This window comes from Triticum aestivum, chromosome 6B, assembly GCF_018294505.1.
Source record: "Triticum aestivum cultivar Chinese Spring chromosome 6B, IWGSC CS RefSeq v2.1, whole genome shotgun sequence".
Classification (NCBI taxonomy): Eukaryota; Viridiplantae; Streptophyta; class Magnoliopsida; order Poales; family Poaceae; genus Triticum; species Triticum aestivum.
This window is the reverse complement of record NC_057810.1, coordinates 269,946,687-269,964,471: the sequence shown is the minus strand read 5'-3', so window position 1 is coordinate 269,964,471 and position 17,785 is coordinate 269,946,687. Positions and strand designations below refer to the sequence as shown.

The 17,785-nt window shown below is 41.8% G+C and overlaps 1 long non-coding RNA gene across 1 annotated transcript; it reads left to right on the top strand.

Moving 5' to 3' along the window:
* The first annotated feature begins 6,906 nt into the window (after positions 1-6,906).
* Positions 6,907-7,842, top strand: LOC123134072 (uncharacterized). The gene is made up of 2 exons (XR_006465491.1): positions 6,907-7,200; positions 7,447-7,842. It is a non-coding gene; the product is annotated as an uncharacterized lncRNA (long non-coding RNA).
* Positions 7,843-17,785: the final 9,943 nt, after the last annotated feature.

Below are 17,785 nucleotides of genomic sequence, written 5' to 3'. Positions count from 1 at the left end.
AGCTATGTTTGGAAATAGTTCCGAGAGGTTATGTAGCAGCATTGGAAATTCATTCCACTTTGATGGGTAAGATCAGAGAAGCCCAGAAGACAGACAAGGAGATTGTCAAGATAAAGGAAAGGATGAGTAAAGGAAAGGCTAAAGGATTTCGTGAGGATGAGCATGACACCTTATGGTTTGAGGATCGCGTATATGTGCCTAATGACCCAGAGATCAGGAAGTCGATTCTGCAGGAGGCCCATGATTCGCCGTATTTGATTCACCCAGGAAATACTAAGATGTATCTGGATTTAAAGGAAAGTTTCTGGTGGACACGAATGAAGAAGGATATTGCCGAGTATGTAGCAATATGTGATGTATGTCAGAGAGTTAAGGCAAAGCATCAAAAGCCAGTAGGATTGCTACAGCCATTGCCGATACCCGAATGGAAGTGGGACAAGCTTGGCATGGATTTTATCATGGGATTGCCCAGGACTCGTTCAAGCTATGACTCTATATGGGTTGTAGTCGATCGATTGACGAAAGTAGCTCATTTCATTCCAGTGAAGACCACTTACACGAGTGCTAAGTTGGCAAAGATATACATGACCACGATCATATGTCTGCATGGAGTTCTGAGGACCATTGAATCAGATAGAGGAACCCAGTTTACCTCAAAGTTCTCTAATCAGTTACATGAGACTTTGGGTACTAGGCTAGAGTTCAATACAACCTTTCATCCATAGACAGATGGACAGACCGAGAGAGTCAATCAGATTCTAGAGGACATGTTGAGAGCTTGTGCGCTAGATTATGGATCTAGTTGGGATCACAACTTGCCGTATGCAGAGTTCTCTTATAACAATAGTTATCAAGCTAGTTTGAAGATGGCCCCTTTCGAAGCCTTGTACGGAAGGAGTTGCAGGACACCGTTATTGTGGTATGAAGTTGGAGACCGTCAGTTGTTTGGACCAGATTTGATTAAGGAGTCTGAAGAGAAGGTTAAACTGATTTGGGATAGACTCAAGGTAGCCCAGTCCAGGCAGAAGAGTTATGCGGATTCTAAACGCAAGGAGACAGTTTACGAAGTCGGAGATCGAGTATACCTTCGTGTGTCCCCACCTCGAGGAGTTAAGCATTTTGGAGTTAAGGGAAAGTTAGCACCATGTTTTGTGGGACCATACAAAGTCTTGGAACGTATGGGAGAAGTAGCTTACAAGCTGGAATTGCCAGAGGGATTGTCAGGAGTTCATGACGTGTTTCAGGTTTCCCAGTTAAAGAAGGGCCACACAGAGATGGCTGATATTACTCTAAGAGATACAGTGCCACTGGAAGCGATTCAGCTGGATAGTGATTTGACATATGAGGAGAAACCAGTGAAGATTCTCGAGCTTGCTAGTCGAGTCACACGCAATAAGGTTATCAAGTTTTGCAAAGTTCAGTGGAGCCATCATACCGAGGATGAAGCCACCTGGGAACAAGAGGAAGATCTACGGAAGGACCACCCACACCTATTTTCTAGCCAACCCGAATCTCGAGGGCGAGATTCATCTTAAGGGGGGGTAGGTTTGTAACAACCCAAATTTTCAATTTGGAATGTTATACATAGGTCATCATATGCATATCATATTTTAATTGCATTTTGGTTTGATCCTAGAAATTCTAAGCAACTCAAGGACCCACGGAGAGAGTTGGGGATTTCGTTCTTTTCATATTTGAATTTTCTCAAATATTGAAAAGAGGATCATTTTGGTTTTAATCATTTTCTCTCCGAATATTTCAAATATTAAAATAAAAGAGAGGGGATCAAATGACTTCTCCAAAATAAAAGAAATTTGGATGAAAAATGTCAAAATGAAATAGATATTTTATTTGGATTTTTATTGCTATTTTATTTGAATTAGAAAAATATGCATGTTTTCAAAATTGCATTTTCAGGCCAGAAAAATGTTCACTTTGTTCTAAATATTTTATTTAGACGGTGAAAATTGATTTTGGCATTTTTAGAATTTTTTTCATTTATTAGGATTTTTCTGTTTCGGTGGAATTATTTTAAAAAAATCTCTTCGGACCGACTGGGCCGAAGCCCAGCCGGCCTAGCGTCGCTCGCCCCCGACCCCGAGTCAGACTCCCGGCCGCGCACGCCGCCCGCCGTCGCCGCCTCGGACTCCCGCCGGCGCCTTGCCCCCTCCCCCAAGCTGCCCCTCGCCCTTAAAAGTCGTCGCCGCCGCCCCCACATCGCCACCACCCGCCCCGCAGCAGCAGCAGCAGCACTCCGCCGCCGCCACGCCACCGCTCCCGCCATCGCGCCACTTCACAACGCCGCCGTCCCGCGCCGCCGCCTCCCCGTCCTGCGCCGCCGACCGCCCCGCCCGCTGGAGCCGCTGCCACCGCCACCTGCCGCCACCGCCGCCAGCGCCGACATCGCCGGAGGTAGCCACCACCGCCGTCGTCGCTTTTTTAGAACCGTTCGGTTTTAAAAAAAAATCCTAGATCTGTTTTTTAGTTAGATCGGTTCAGTTTTTCGTCGGTTTAGTATTTAGCAGACGTTCGTCCGTTCATTCGTTTTGACGAACGTTGTTCATTGGTTAGGCTCAGACAGCGAACGTTCGTTCGTTAGTCTGTTCGTTTCGTTTTATTTTCCAAGGTTTTATCTGTGATTATTTTCCATCGCGATTTCTACCCTGATCTTCGTTCTAGTATAACTTTTTGCTCGTTTATCCAAATTAGATGAAACCAACGCCTAAATCTTCGTCTCGAAGCCCTATTTCCGTTCAACCAACTTGAACATGATTTTGGTACCGTAAAATTTGACTTTAGTCCAGATTAGTAAATGAATCTTGTTTCATCTTGAGTTCCGTTGCTCTGTTTGAGTTGATTCTTTTTGCAGATCGAAGCTCTTCAGTTGAACTTTCTATTTGGATCTTCTTATTTGAGTTTTACTCATGCATCTATGCTGGAGTGCTTATGTATGCTATTGTTTGTTTGCGATAGAATTCCTGGAGTGCGAAGCGTGCTACTATGAGTCTCTAGGTTTTGCAGATCGTCAGCAAGGCAAGTAACACTTTGATCATATCCCCTTATTACCCAGTTTTTATGCATTAGTTCCAATCCTCAAACATTGCATGGTTAGGATTTGAGTAACATGTGGGTTTGGGAAGTAGATGATGTGGTAGAACCTATTGCCCTTTTATTATCAAACCTTTGGGAGTTACTTCTACGTTATGCTCAGGATTGCTATGCTATGCTCGTAGACGTGGATTGGTTGAGTGTATCCATGACAGATGTGGGAGTTGTTAATTAATGGTTAACTTAAGGTGGCTACTTAAATACACATCTGGGTGGATTGGTTGCGGGCACCCGGAGAATCCAGTGTTGACCAAGGATATCCCGGAGTACCTGTGTGATCATCCTAAGGTCCGCCACCCAGGCTCAAAGGGATCATAATATTATTCATGCTAGAAACTTCCATGTGGAGCCACAAGCTATTATGGGCTCTAGCATAGTTGAGTATGTTGCATGACCTCTTTCAGTGGTGGGCTAGCAGATGTAGGGGAAAGTAGGTGTAACTGTCCATCCAGAGTAAAGAGTTAATGTTTCTGAAAGACTGTGTCTCGGTCATCCGTTTCTCAAACACCATGTAGTGCACGAAATCCAACGGAAGAGATTGAGTCTTGTGGGGAAAAGTGCGCAAACCTCTGCAGAGTGTACAAACTAATCGTGGTTAGCCGTGTCCCCGATTATGGACATCTTGAGTATCTGGTTCTTGGATTATCATGTTGATCTCATCACTCTAAATTAATTTTTTTTGGTTTAATTGATATTGCTTAATTGGGATTGAGTTGGAGGAACGTTCTCAATGTTGAACAACCACCATGATAGTTAAATAAAATTTATTCCTTTGTTGTAGGAAAAAATTGGCTTCATGCAAAACTTTAACCATAGAGCTTTCCACCAGCCATATATGCATGTAGTGATAGCATTTATTCTGTTCATTGTTGTTTTGTGTTACATTGCCAGCATATTCCATGTGCTGACCCGTTTCGGGCTGCAACATATCATGTTGCAGACTTTTCAAACGACGAGTAAGGTGCGCTAGGTCGTTGTCGTTCACTCAGCTATGCCGTTGGAGTTGATGGACTCACCTCATCTTCCAAGCCTTCTGTTGTTATCTTATTTAGATGGCCTTAAGCCATATTATTGTAATAAGTTCTCTTTTGAGACATTTCGATGTAATAAGTGTGTGATTGAGACTCTGTTATAAATCCTCGAGTACTGTGCATGTCAGCATTACCGATCCAGGGATGAAACTGATGCACAGAGACTAGACTGTTTGAGGTCTGGTCGCTACAAACACCCTGCAACGGATGTTGGAATAGGTCCAGAGAGTGCGACCATGCGAGACAACACCTGCTTCCTTAGTAACATCAACATTGCCCTATATACAAACAACAAGAGGTGATCCATCGGAATAAGTTGCCAGGTGCCATTGAGTATATGGGTCCTGCTCATCCTCATGCTCGTGATCATCAACATCATCATCTCCCCCTTGGTTATAAATTTTTTCAAGTATAGGTGCTGGAATGTTCACGGGACCTTGGAAACACAAGAAGTTTAATTAATAAAGGGAAACTAGCTAACCCCCATGCATGTGGATGGAACAATTATAATTACGATGGAAGACAAACATACCGAAAGCATCATGATTCCATGCAAAACAGTGCCACGAGTGGTGGCAGCAAGCACAAGACCCTCGTATTGAATTGCATCACAATACTCATCTGTGTACAGAAATTGATTGTTGAGCAATATCCATCGAGGTGTGGAAGTGAGGACGGCAACAAGCTTGTCGAAGATAGCAACAACTTCATAGTTCGTGTAATCCCAAGAGCGGTTGGGAACTCGACAAATTGCTATATTCCGTAGACGACAGTTACCATGATCGTATTTGAACTCACGTAGAATACCGGTGTACTCAACCTCTGGATAGTCATCTGATATTTTTGGAAGTGGAACCCGTTGACGAGTGTACACATTCACAAGTTCCCACTCGCAGTTATACCCAATATAAACAACCCAATCTCCATTTGCGCCTGCCCAAGCCTTGTCCTCAAGCGATGGCATCTTAACATCATGCGTATCATTATCAAGCGGCATCAACTTGCACAAGGCGAGGCTTCCCTCGTCCCCACGCCAGTCAGCAGGGTCACGATGAAGAAGATAGGGGAGATCAAACCGCTCCTGGACCCTTGGGTTCCTTGTAATGATGTTATTAGTTGAGTCGAGAATGGTCTTGAACGAACCTGCCATACTAGCTGAGGTGATGACATCGCACCAATCAATGAGTTCCTCCACCACATCATCTTCCAGATCGGGGCAAGAATAACGGGGTCGTTTCTGGCCCGTTCCCTCCATGGAGAAGATGATCGAACAATGGCAGAAACAAGGGTGAAGGAAAATGAAGCGAGGAAGAGCATGCGACAGTAGTTCCAAATCGAGAAGGAAAGGTGAAGAGGCGGTGGATGGTTGCCACGGTACACGAAGAGGCGCCCGGGGAAGTGGGGAGCGAACGGTTGCCACAGAGGTTACACACAGATGACAAGGGCCGAGTGAACCACATGTGTATATCGAACACACCTTGATCTGGCTGATCGTTTCTTTTGTGTTGCCTAATCACAAACAATTCATCCTGATTGAACCGTATGATGTATGTCGCACACACCTTTATCTGGCTGACTGTTTCTTTTGTGTTGCCTAATCACAAACAGTTCAACCGACTGAACCGTATGTTGTATATCGCACACACCTTTATCTGGCTAACCGTTTCTTTTATGTTGCCTAATCACAAACAGTTCATCTGAGTGAACTGTATGCTGTATATCGCACACACCTTCATCTGGCTGCCCGTTTCTTTTGTTACTCCTCATCACAGACAACTAATTGAACTGAACCGTATGCCCTGCATCGCACACGCAATTAAAATCTGAACTGTGTTTGATGCATTTGTCATCACAAACATTTTGAACATTTTTGACGGTTCTCTGACACCACCATTTGCGATTATTGCATCACACACAGTTTCTCGAAGGGTCTCTGATCGTAGTGTCGCGTTAGCAGCACCATGCAGTAGTGTGGGGGCTGATAAGGGATTAATCGTCGAATCAGACATTTCACTGAATATATCGGTAACCCATTTATCTGAGGCTACATAGCAACATGCATTGTATTGAACTAGCAGGTCCACCCGCGCAATTGCGCGGCTAGAATTGATATATTTTATATTTTTTAGTAAATTATATGTCACATGGATTTGCATTTTCTTTTCTTTTTTACATTGTATTGTACGGAAGATCTCCTTATGCATTTTTCTCTTCATATCATTGTTTGTGTTTTACTTCCTCCGTTTTAAAATAAGTGTCGTGATTTTAGTTCAAATTTAAACTAAAACCACTACACTTTTTCCAAATGGAGAGAGTATTATTTTGTTTGGCCAACATTTTTTTGTGTGAGTGCCCAACAATTTCTTCATTTGTTTGTTTTAAATACATGTTCCCAATCCACAATGGAATACTGAATTCCATAGCTTTTGTGCTTTTGAGAAAGTTCTATTCTATAATTAATCTCTGACAATATATTCTGTAGCTAATATACCCTTGTGTAAAAATGGAAAGAAAATCTAATACGTTATAGGAGTGAATAAATGGAATAGAAAAAAACATATTTGTTTTCACTTCATATAAGTTCCGGCCGGCTAAGCATGGCGACCCGAAAAAAAATGCTAGAAAGTGCTTACGCAGCACGTGACAGATGTGATCGGAGGAAGCGGTGTGAAGTGACACAGTTTAAATCTCTTTTTTTTCAAGAAATTACACAGTTTTAATCTAGTACAGTACGTAGTATTTTGCACCTGTACGGTTGTACTACCATTCATCCCTTCTTTCATTCTTTTCTCTTGACGTGAACCCATTTCCCATTCTCGTTCTCCTCTCGTTCGTTTTTCTCTTTTTCTTCCCTGATCTAGGGATTCATCCACAGATCGTTGCTAGATCCAGTAAGTGAGAAGGACATGGTGAGTATGATTTGCGGCAGATTGTCGTGGTTGCAGGCTCTCAACGGCGGCCGGTCCTCCAGCTCGACTACACGTGCCTGTTGCTCGCCCGCCGCCGTCGATGGATGGACGTGGAGTTCGCCCCCTTGAACCTAGCGGCGGCTCTCCTCCAGGTAATCTCTCCTCTTCCTCTCCTTCCCCTTCCTCCCTAGATGCTTAGTCTGCTAGTATCCGGAAATTGCGTGGATTCTGGATTCTTCATGAGAAATCGGCTTTTGGTCTCCTGTTATCCCCTGCCTGCAGCTCATGGAGATTTTTTTCTGGTGGAGATAAGGAGATGCTTATGGTCTACTGACCTTTCTCTATATTCTTTTATCTTCGCATGGTTTCTTCTTACTCATAATTTTCATGCTCGCAAGACGGAGAGGGTGTTCTCCGGTGAGGTACTGCTCAGAAGCTCATGGAGAGGTGACCAATATGCGCATGGAGTTTTTTTAGGATCAAGCGAGCGAAGACTTGCCTCAATTTATGTCAGAGTTGCTCATACCCCCCTGCCCTTTTGCTTACCTTGCGTTATTTTGAGGAATTAACTTTTTTTCAGTTGACATTCTGCCCAACTTAGATCGTCTCTTCAACTTAGCTTGTCTCTTCAACACATCCATATTAATTATATGAAGTTCCGTATAGCAAAAGGTTTTCAATACTTCATTGGTTTGTGTACTACCTATAACACATATAATCTTTCAATAATTCATTGACTTGTCTGTACTTGTTAACATTTATATACGTGAATACACATACATTTATTTGGTTGAGGAGGCTATGTTGATGTCTATTTTTTTGAGAGACTATTCGTGAGAGTGATGAGAGCGTTAGTGCGAGAGATATTAGTAATCGCTATTTAGGTGGAATTTATTTGTGAACTTTCTCTAGAACGATCAAATATAGTACTCCCTCCGTTCCTAAATATAAGCTTTTTTAGAGATTCCAATACGGACTACATAAGAAGCAAAATGAGTGAATCTACACTCTAAAACTCCCTCCATTCCTAAATATAAGTTTTTTTAGAGATTCCAGTACGAAATACATAAGGAGCAAAATGAGTGAATCTACACTTTAAAATACATCTATATACATTCGTATGTAGTCTGTATTGAAATATCTAAAAAGGCTTATATTTCGAAACGGAGGTATGTAGCTATGTAAAAATATCCATGCTTCAACTTTTTTAAATGGTGATAGAAGAGAGATAAAAATATTCAGGGATAATAAATAACTAATAAACAAAAAAGTAATATTTTGTGAAAAGATCAGACATATTTATATATATGTGGTTAGGTTGTCTTCGACTCTATGTAATTGCACATGCATTGTCTATGCAAAATTCTAGTTTTGTTGACTTGATGAACTATATTGTAAATTAGAATATCTCTTTATAAACAATATTCTTTGTGGCATCTTCAGTTCTACACTCTGCTCTTTGTTATTGATCAGCACCTTCACTCCTTCCTTGTTTGTCACTCTTGATAATGCCACATATAGTTGTCCATGGCAGAATGCTTGCTTAGGCAATTATATTCCTACCTTGTTTTTGCAAGGATGTTGTTGTCGTCGAGCATTATTTGTAGTTCTTTGACGATGTTGGGGTCCACTGTTGATTTATTATGATTGCTTGACACACTTATCCTATTTGCCACCTTATTTACATTATTGTAGATGTACTGCTGTGTGAACCAAGGTTTGTCTGTACCTTTAGGTAAAAGAGATCCGATGTGGTGATAGTTCTGTCCAGGCAAACGAAAAACAGAAAGCTCTTTGCGAGTGTTTATTTCCTGGCAATCGCTAGTCTCTTATTAGTTATACTGCTCGCAAAAAAAGTTTCTGATTAGTTATATTGCTCGCAAAAAATGTTTCTAACTGGTTATATGGATCGCTTCACAAAAATATAGTTATATAGATAATAATAATAGAATACATGCATTTAACTATCACGTGGATGTTTTAATCAACTGGCTAACCTTTTGTTCTTGATAGGTTTTGTGATATCTTGGCTCGCGCTGAGCGGTAACTGGCTATCTCGATTTCTAATTTTGTATCTTTTTTATTCTTTGTCCACCTAATAACAGATTCATTATATATAATGTCGTTGGAGTTCATAAGAAAAAAACATTTTGTAAATATGAGATTTGTAGTATCCACAGTATTAAAAGTTATATTACAATAGGGTAATCGAAAAGTTTAATCCCTATAAACCATTTAACATTATAAACATTGAGTTGTATGACCTTATAATCCAGCCCTTCACTTCTTAAGAGGTTTCTGAGGTATGGCGGAGGGTCTCTTAGTGGTGGCAGATTGATTTTTCCCTGTTTGCAGCATATTCCAAAAGAGGGTGTCTTAGTTCCTTTGTTGAATTTAATCGTTCTTCACACCATAGCAATGATTTGCAATATTAGCATTTGTATGTTGGCCTTCCGATGTTCCATGTCTTTCTATTAGCACTTGTTGAGGTTGTGGTTCTGTTGTTGTCTCCAACATTGATTCTAATGTTAATTTTGTTGCTTTCGCTTCTTGTACGCTTCAATTTCTTATCTTCTTTAGCATTATCCTTTCTCAATTGTTTAGGAGCCTCTGTGTTTGTATTTCTTCTTCACTCTGCAGTCCTTGTCCGCTTTGTGCTCCTTGAGTTTAGAGCTTGATCTTTCTTTCTTTTTGTGTGGTGAGCTGCTAGCGCTGACGTATGTTGGACTGTCATCTCTACAAAATTTATTTTGTTAGTGACATATTGTAACGACCAAATCTCGAAGGATTTGAGTCTCTGTGCTTACCGTGCTAGTCCCTGTGCTTACCGTGCTAGTCCCTGGATCGAACTCGCTAGCACACACAGTATAGATGAATACCAGAATAGCAAGTGCATCATTTATTACATCGTATGATCCAGAATATATAAAATAAAACAATCTGCATAGCACTTGGCTAGCTTTGTCCAATCAAACAGTGGAAATGTAGCAGAAAATAACGATGAGTCCCATCATAGCCCACTGGCGATGCTGAGTGCAGGTCGCGACCCTAACGGTACCGTACTCTTCGTCTGAATATCCTGCAACATTAGACGTTGCAGCCATATAGGTCAATACTTTGAATGTATTGGCAAGTTACACAGGAGTAATAATAGCAGACCTACATGTATATGCATAGTACAACAAAAGAAAGGCTTGAGGGTTTATTTTTGCAGAAAGCTGATTTTGTCCTCATAACTACTTATTAGTCAAATTTTTATTTAGTTCTTTTATTACTACAATTAAATACACAAGGTTGAGTTGGCAAAATCAACTCCAACCTACCCTTTATTAAGTTGCCCACAAATATTATTAAGTGTCACATCTGTCAAGATCATCCAACAACTGTAATGGCATAGTGGCTCAAATTTACCCATAACCGGGGGCACGGCAAATCATGATTAGTTTTAATACTCTGCAGAGTTTTGTACGCTTTACCCACTGGACCCAATCCGAAGATTGAGACGAAGTCTTTCAGAAGAGATTCCCTTAACCACCTGACGGCCACATCCCACCTACATATGCTACATCTGTCGACATAGTCTGGGCAAGGGTTCCAACAACTGATCAACTAAGCCAGAGCCCATATAGCCAGTGGCCGTACATGGAAGCTACTAGTCACTAAGTCTGTCTGATCTTTTTGAACCTGGGCGGCCGTCCACTTACATTCAGAGGGTAAAAACCATGATGTTCTTGAAACCACCCTTCAATACCAATTCCGCCCAGAGGTGAATTAAGTCCTCAATTACTAAATTTGATTATATTTATAATCCTCACAAAATCTCAATGTAAACACGAACCACCCCCGTCTACAAAGCATAGCAACTACAACTACCACGGTTTGCAAAAGACGGGAAGATAGCTCAACAGCATATAGCAAAATAATATAGTAATCCTATACATGCAGATATTTATAGTGTGATATAACTACATGCATAGAAAACAATAGGTAAAGGATGATCAACATGTAACTTGCCTTGGTTCTGGTTCAGAAAGTCACACTCCTGGCAATAGTTCGCGTCGCACTCCGGACAATCTACACATTTCACACAATTCAACAAATCAATCATCGGAACACGAATCGAACCAAAATAAAACCAACAGCAAGAAAATCATTTCAAAAACACAACAACAGAAGCTTAACAGCACCTAAATTGCACTACGGTCACAATGCAAAAAGAATCACTCGAATTTGATAAGCGATTTGAGAGATACGGCCTACGGAAGGTTTAATTCAAATTCGAACGAATTCAAATTTGAACAGAGCAAACATGTGCAAAGTTGGTACTGTGATATTGTGCTGATTTTTGTGAGATCATAGGAAAAAGAATTACCTAATTTGGGTATATAGAATAAAAGCTATAGCTATTTGAAGTTAGAGTTCAAATCTAGAAAGAAAAACAAAAACTACAGAAATCTCCTGCACAGTTCACACGAACTGTAGCAACTCCTGTGCGTGTCTTGTAGCGAACTCCCGTGTTGTTCCTGTAGCGAAGTGCCACGTGGCAGCGGGTGATTGGTGGAAAAACTCCTGCGCGTGCGTGCTCACCGGAAACAGAGGAAAACGGCGGCGGCGGTCGGCGGCGGTCCTCCGGTGGGTCTCCGGTGAAGATGAAGGGCGTACGGGTGCGGCGGTGAGTGGCGGAGGTGGTGGTGGTGTTCATCGGTGGCGGGGCATCCTCTGCGGGCGGCGGTGACAACGTGAACGCGGTGTGCTCCGGCGGCGGTGGACGAGCTTGAGTTGCTCGCTCCGGTGGCTCTCTGCCCACGAAAATAAGTCAGCGAAGCGTGGCTTCGAGGGGGAAAGCGAAGGAAACAGGCGGCGCGGCCCTGCGAGTTCTTACGGCGACGGCAGCGTCCGGCGGACTTGGAGCTCCTCCGGCGAGATCCGTTTCGCCCTAGCTGCTCGTGCGGACGAGGAAAGGACGGAGAAGGGCTCCGGTAGGGTTTTTCGCACGGGATCAAACAGGGGCGCAGATCGATCCGGGCTCGGCCTCGGTCGCGTGTACGTGCGCTCCAGTCCGGCTCGGGGAAGGAGACGAGCAGGACGCGGGACCCGCTGTCAGCGGCTGGAGGCGAGGGGTGGATCGGGCGCGGGTCGGGTGCGAGCGAGCGGGCGTACCGCTTCGGCAACGACTGCGAGCGAGCGGGCTGCGGGGCTGGCGGTTGGCTGGGCCGCGGTTGCTGGGCCGCGCGTGTGCACTGCTGGCTGGCTGGCTGTTTTTTTTAGAACACAAAACTGCTACAGCAGTTAAACTAAAAATAAAAACAACATAATAAAAACTAAACAAAAATACATATACACACAGTAAAATATTTACTACTAATATAAACTACAGGAACACTAGTTCCTCACCTAATGCAATTTTGGAAAATCATTTATGCAATAGGCCACACAAAACAGCAACAAAACACACAAGTAAAATATTTTGGAGACTAATAAAAATACCAGAACGTAACAGATGATCTGGAAATAATATTCTTGACATTATGAACATTTTTAAACAGGGGAGAAGTCATTTTATCTCCACTCCAATAAATTGTCTTTAGTTGCATAATGAAAAGAATATTGCAGAAGAGCAAATAATGCATGGAAAATATGATATGCATATGTATGATCTAATAACATCCTAATTAATTAAAATTGGGATGTTACAAACCTACCCCCCTTAAGATGAATCTCGCCCTCGAGATTCGGGCTGGCTAGCGAATAGGTGTGGGTGATCCTGCTTGAGATCTTCCTCTTGTTCCCAGGTAGCTTCCTCCTCTGTATGATGATCCCACTGAACCTGGCATAACTTGATTGTCTTGGTGCGAGTAACTCTCTCTGCTGTCTCCAGAATCTTAACAGGCTTCTCCTCATATGTCAAATCACTCTCCAACTGAAGTGCCTCAAGTGGCACTGTGTCCCTCAATGAAACATCCATCATCTCTGCATGACACTTCTTCAACTGAGATACATGAAACACATTGTGAACTCCTGACAAGGATTCTGGCAACTCCAGCTGATAAGCTACCTCTCCTCTACGCTCCAAGATCGTGTAAGGCCCTACAAAACGTGGTGCTAACTTACCCTTAATTCCAAACCTCTTAATTCCACGAAGTGGTGAAACTCTAAGATATGCACGGTCTCCTACCTCATGTGTCACCTCCTTACGTTTCGCATCTGCATAACTCTTCTGTCTGGATTGTGCTATCTTCAGTCTATCACGAATCAACTTGACTTCTCCTCAGCATCTCTGATCAAGTCTGGCCCAAAGAACTGACGCTCTCCAACCTCATCCCACATCAATGGTGTCCTGCACTTTCTGCCATACAATACCTCAAATGGTGCCATCTTCAGACTAGCCTGATAAATGTTATTATATGAGAACTCTGCATAAGGTAAATTATCATCCCAACTGGACCCATAGTCCAAAGCACAAGCTCTCAACATATCCTCCAAAATCTGATTTACCCTCTCTGTCTGCCCATCTGTCTGTGGATGGAAAGCTGTACTGAACTCCATCCTGGTGCCCAAGGATTCATGCAACTGACGCCAAAATTTGGATGTGAACTGAGTACCTCTATCAGACACTACCTTCCTTGGAACTCCATGCAGACAAACAATTTTAGACATATAAATTTTTGCTAGCTGAGAACTGGTATAAGTAGTCTTTACCGGGATGAAGTGAGCAACTTTAGTCAAACGATCAACAACTACCCAAATAGAATCATAACCTGACCGAGTCCTGGGTAGACCTGTAATAAAATCCATACCAATATCATCCCACTTCCAATCAGGTATAGGCAATGGTTGTAACAAACCTGCTGGTCTCTGATGTTCTACTTTAACTCTCTGGCACACATCACATGTTGCAATATATCCAGCAATTTCCCTCTTCAGGATAGGCCACCAAAATCTTTCCCTCAAATCCAAATACATCTTAGTATTACCTGGGTGAATAGAATAAGGTGAATCATGCGCCTCCTGAAGAATCAACTTCTTGATGTCTGCATCCTGAGGTACACAAATACGCTTCTCAAACCATATGGCCCCATGTTCATCCTCATGGAAACCTTCTGCTTTACCTTTAACCATGTTCTCTTTTATCTCAGCAATCTCCTTATCACCCTTTTGAGCTTCTCTAATCCTGTCAAGCAAAGTAGGCTTTACCTCAAGTGTTGCCAAATATCCCTTAGGAACCATCTCCAACCTGAGATTCCTGAATTGTTCACATAACTCGGGTGGCATATTATCAATATTAATTGCATTAGCATGGCTCCTACGACTCAATGCATCAGCAACAACATTAGCCTTACCAGGATGATACTGCACATTCAAATCGTAATCCTTAATAAGCTCCAACCATCTCCTCTGCCTGAGGTTTAAATCCTTCTGAGTAAAAATATACTTCAAGCTCTTATGATCAGTAAATATATCACAACGATTACCAATAAGGTATGGCCTCCAAGTTTTCAATGCATGCACAACTGAGGCTAACTCCAAATCATGTGTAGGATAATTATGCTCATGATTCTTAAGCTGACGTGAATCATATGAAACAACATTACCTTCCTACATCAAAACACTCCCAAGTCCTTGACGAGAAGCATCACAATATACGTGGAAGTCCTTATGTATATCCGGCAGTGTTAAGACTGGTGCTGTAACCAAACGCTGCTTCAATTCCTGAAAGCTGGCTTCACATTCATCAGTCCAAACAAACTTCTTCTCCTTCTTCAACAATTCAGTCATAGGCTTTGCAATCCTGGAGAAGTTCTCAATAAACCTCATGTAATAACCTGCAAGGCCCAAAAAGCTGCGACTCTCTCCAACTGTCGTGGGTGTCTCCCACTCTGTAACTGCAGCAACCTTAGATGGATCAACTGCAACTCCATTACCTGACACAACATGTCCAAGGAATGCTACCTCATCCAGCCAAAACTCACATTTGCTAAACTTGGCATACAACTGATGCTCCCTCAATTTCTCCAATACCAAACGCAGATGCACCTCATGCTCTTGCTTATTCTTGGAGAACACCAATATATCATCAATGAAAACAACCACAAATTTATCCAAGAACTCCATAAACACCTTGTTCATCATATGCATGAAGTATGCAGGAGCGTTAGTCAATCCAAATGACATAACAGTATATTCATACAACCCATACCTCATGGTGAAAGCAGTCTTGGGAATATCTTGCTCACGAATCTTTAATTGATGATAACCAGAACGAAGATCTATCTTAGAAAACACAGTAGCTCCCTCTAACTGGTCAAATAGATCATTTATCATGGGCAAGGGATACTTATTCTTAATGGTTACCTCATTCAAAGAACGATAATCAACACACATCCTCAAGGTCCCATCCTTCTTCTCCACAAACAAAGCTGGAGCTCCCCAAGGTGATGAACTTGGGCGAATAAATCCTTGTGCCTGCAATTCTCTTATCTGCTTCTTCAATTCCTCCAACTCTTGAGGAGGCATTCTATATGGTCTCTTTGCAATAGGTCCAGTGCCTGGTATTAAATCAATAAGAAACTCAATATCTCTATCTGGTGGCATACCTGGCAACTCCTCTGGAAACACATCTGGATAATCCCTGACAACTGGCACCTCTTCCAGGCTACCCCCCTTAAGAGAGTTCACCTGCACCTGATTACGCTTATACTTACACACATATTTGATCCTCTTCCCTCCTGGTGCACTGAGAGTAATAGATCGACTGGCACAATCAATACGACCTTTATATAACTGCAACCAATCCATACCCAAAATAATATCCAGACCTTGTGACTTTAATATAATCAAATCTGTAGGAAACTCATGCTTCCCAATAGACAAGGTCAACTGATGACAACCAACACCTGCTATCATCTCAGCTCCTGGGGAACTCACTCTAATAGGCATACTAAGGGTTTTGGTTGGCAAGAATAGATGAGTTATAGATATAATAGGGCTAAAGACTATATATATAAATATATTCTACCCATAGGCATAATATGATCAAGCCAACAAAACACAACAACGAATAACACCAACACACAAACAACAAACAACAAACAATAATATGATAATATTATATATATATATAGTCGAATAATTTCGACGAGATATAAATTAACAAACAAACTACCAATCAAGCAAACAATCTAGTATCTTCATACCACAAAGTTGGGCATAATCAAATACGCTAACACGATAACGTTGCAATATAAAACAAGCGTGAATGGTGGTCTCGGCACTAGTTCCTACTTAACTGGCAACATACTTGAGGGGCTTAACTAAAAAATAGTAAGAAGTATAACTAGTTGATAAATAATTTTCACTCCTATGGCTTTTCTAATCCATTTTCTAGGGTCACATCCTATAGTCAACACACTGCTCTGATGCCATCTGTAACGACCAAATCTCGAAGGATTTGAGTCTCTGTGCTTACCATGCTAGTCCCTGGATCGAACTCGCTAGCACACACAGTATAGATGAATACCAGAATAGCAAGTGCATCATTTATTACATCGTATGATCCAGAATATATAAAATAAAACAATCTGCATAGCACTTGGCTAGCTTTATCCAATCAAACAGCGGAAATGTAGCAGAAAATAACGATGAGTCCCATCATAGCCCACTGGCGATGCTAAGTGCAGGTCGCGACCCTAACGGTACCGTACTCTTCGTCTGAATATCCTGCAACATTAGACGTTGCAGCCATATAGGTCAATACTTTGAATGTATTGGCAAGTTACACAGGAGTAATAATAGCAGACCTACATGTATATGCATAGTACAACAAAAGAAAGGCTTGAGGGTTTATTTTTGCAGAAAGCTGATTTTGTCCTCATAACTACCTATTAGTCAAATTTTTATTTAGTTCTTTTATTACTACAATTAAATACACAAGGTTGAGTTGGCAAAATCAACTCCAACCTACCCTTTATTAAGTTGCCCACAAATATTATTAAGTGTCACATCTGTCAAGATCATCCAACAACTGTAATGGCATAGTGGCTCAAATTTACCCATAACTGGGGGCACGGCAAATCATGATTAGTTTTAATACTCTGCAGAGTTTTGTACGCTTTACCCACTGGACCCAATCCGAAGATTGAGACGAAGTCTTTCAGAAGAGGTTCCCTTAACCACCTGACGGCCACATCCCACCTACATATGCTACATCTGTCGACATTGTCTGGGAAAGGGTTCCAACAACTGATCAACTAAGCCAGAGCCCATATAGCCAGTGGCCATACATGGAAGCTACTAGTCACTAAGTCTGTCTGATCTTTTTGAACCTGGGCGGCCGTCCACTTACATTCAGAGGGTAAAAACCATGATGTTCTTGAAACCACCCTTCAATACCAATTCTGCCCAGAGGTGAATTAAGTCCTCAATAAAAAAATTTGATTATATTTATAATCCTCAAAAAATCTCAATGTAAACACGAACCACCCCCGTCTACAAAGCATAGCAACTACAACTACCACGGTTTGCAAAAGACGGGAAGATAGCTCAACAGCATATAGCAAAATAATATAGTAATCCTATACATGCAGATATTTATAGTGTGATATAACTACATGCATAGAAAACAATAGGTAAAGGATGATCAACATGTAACTTGCCTTGGTTCTGGTTCAGAAAGTCACACTCCTGACAATAGTTCGCGTCGCACTCCGGACAATCTACACGTTTCACACAATTCAACAA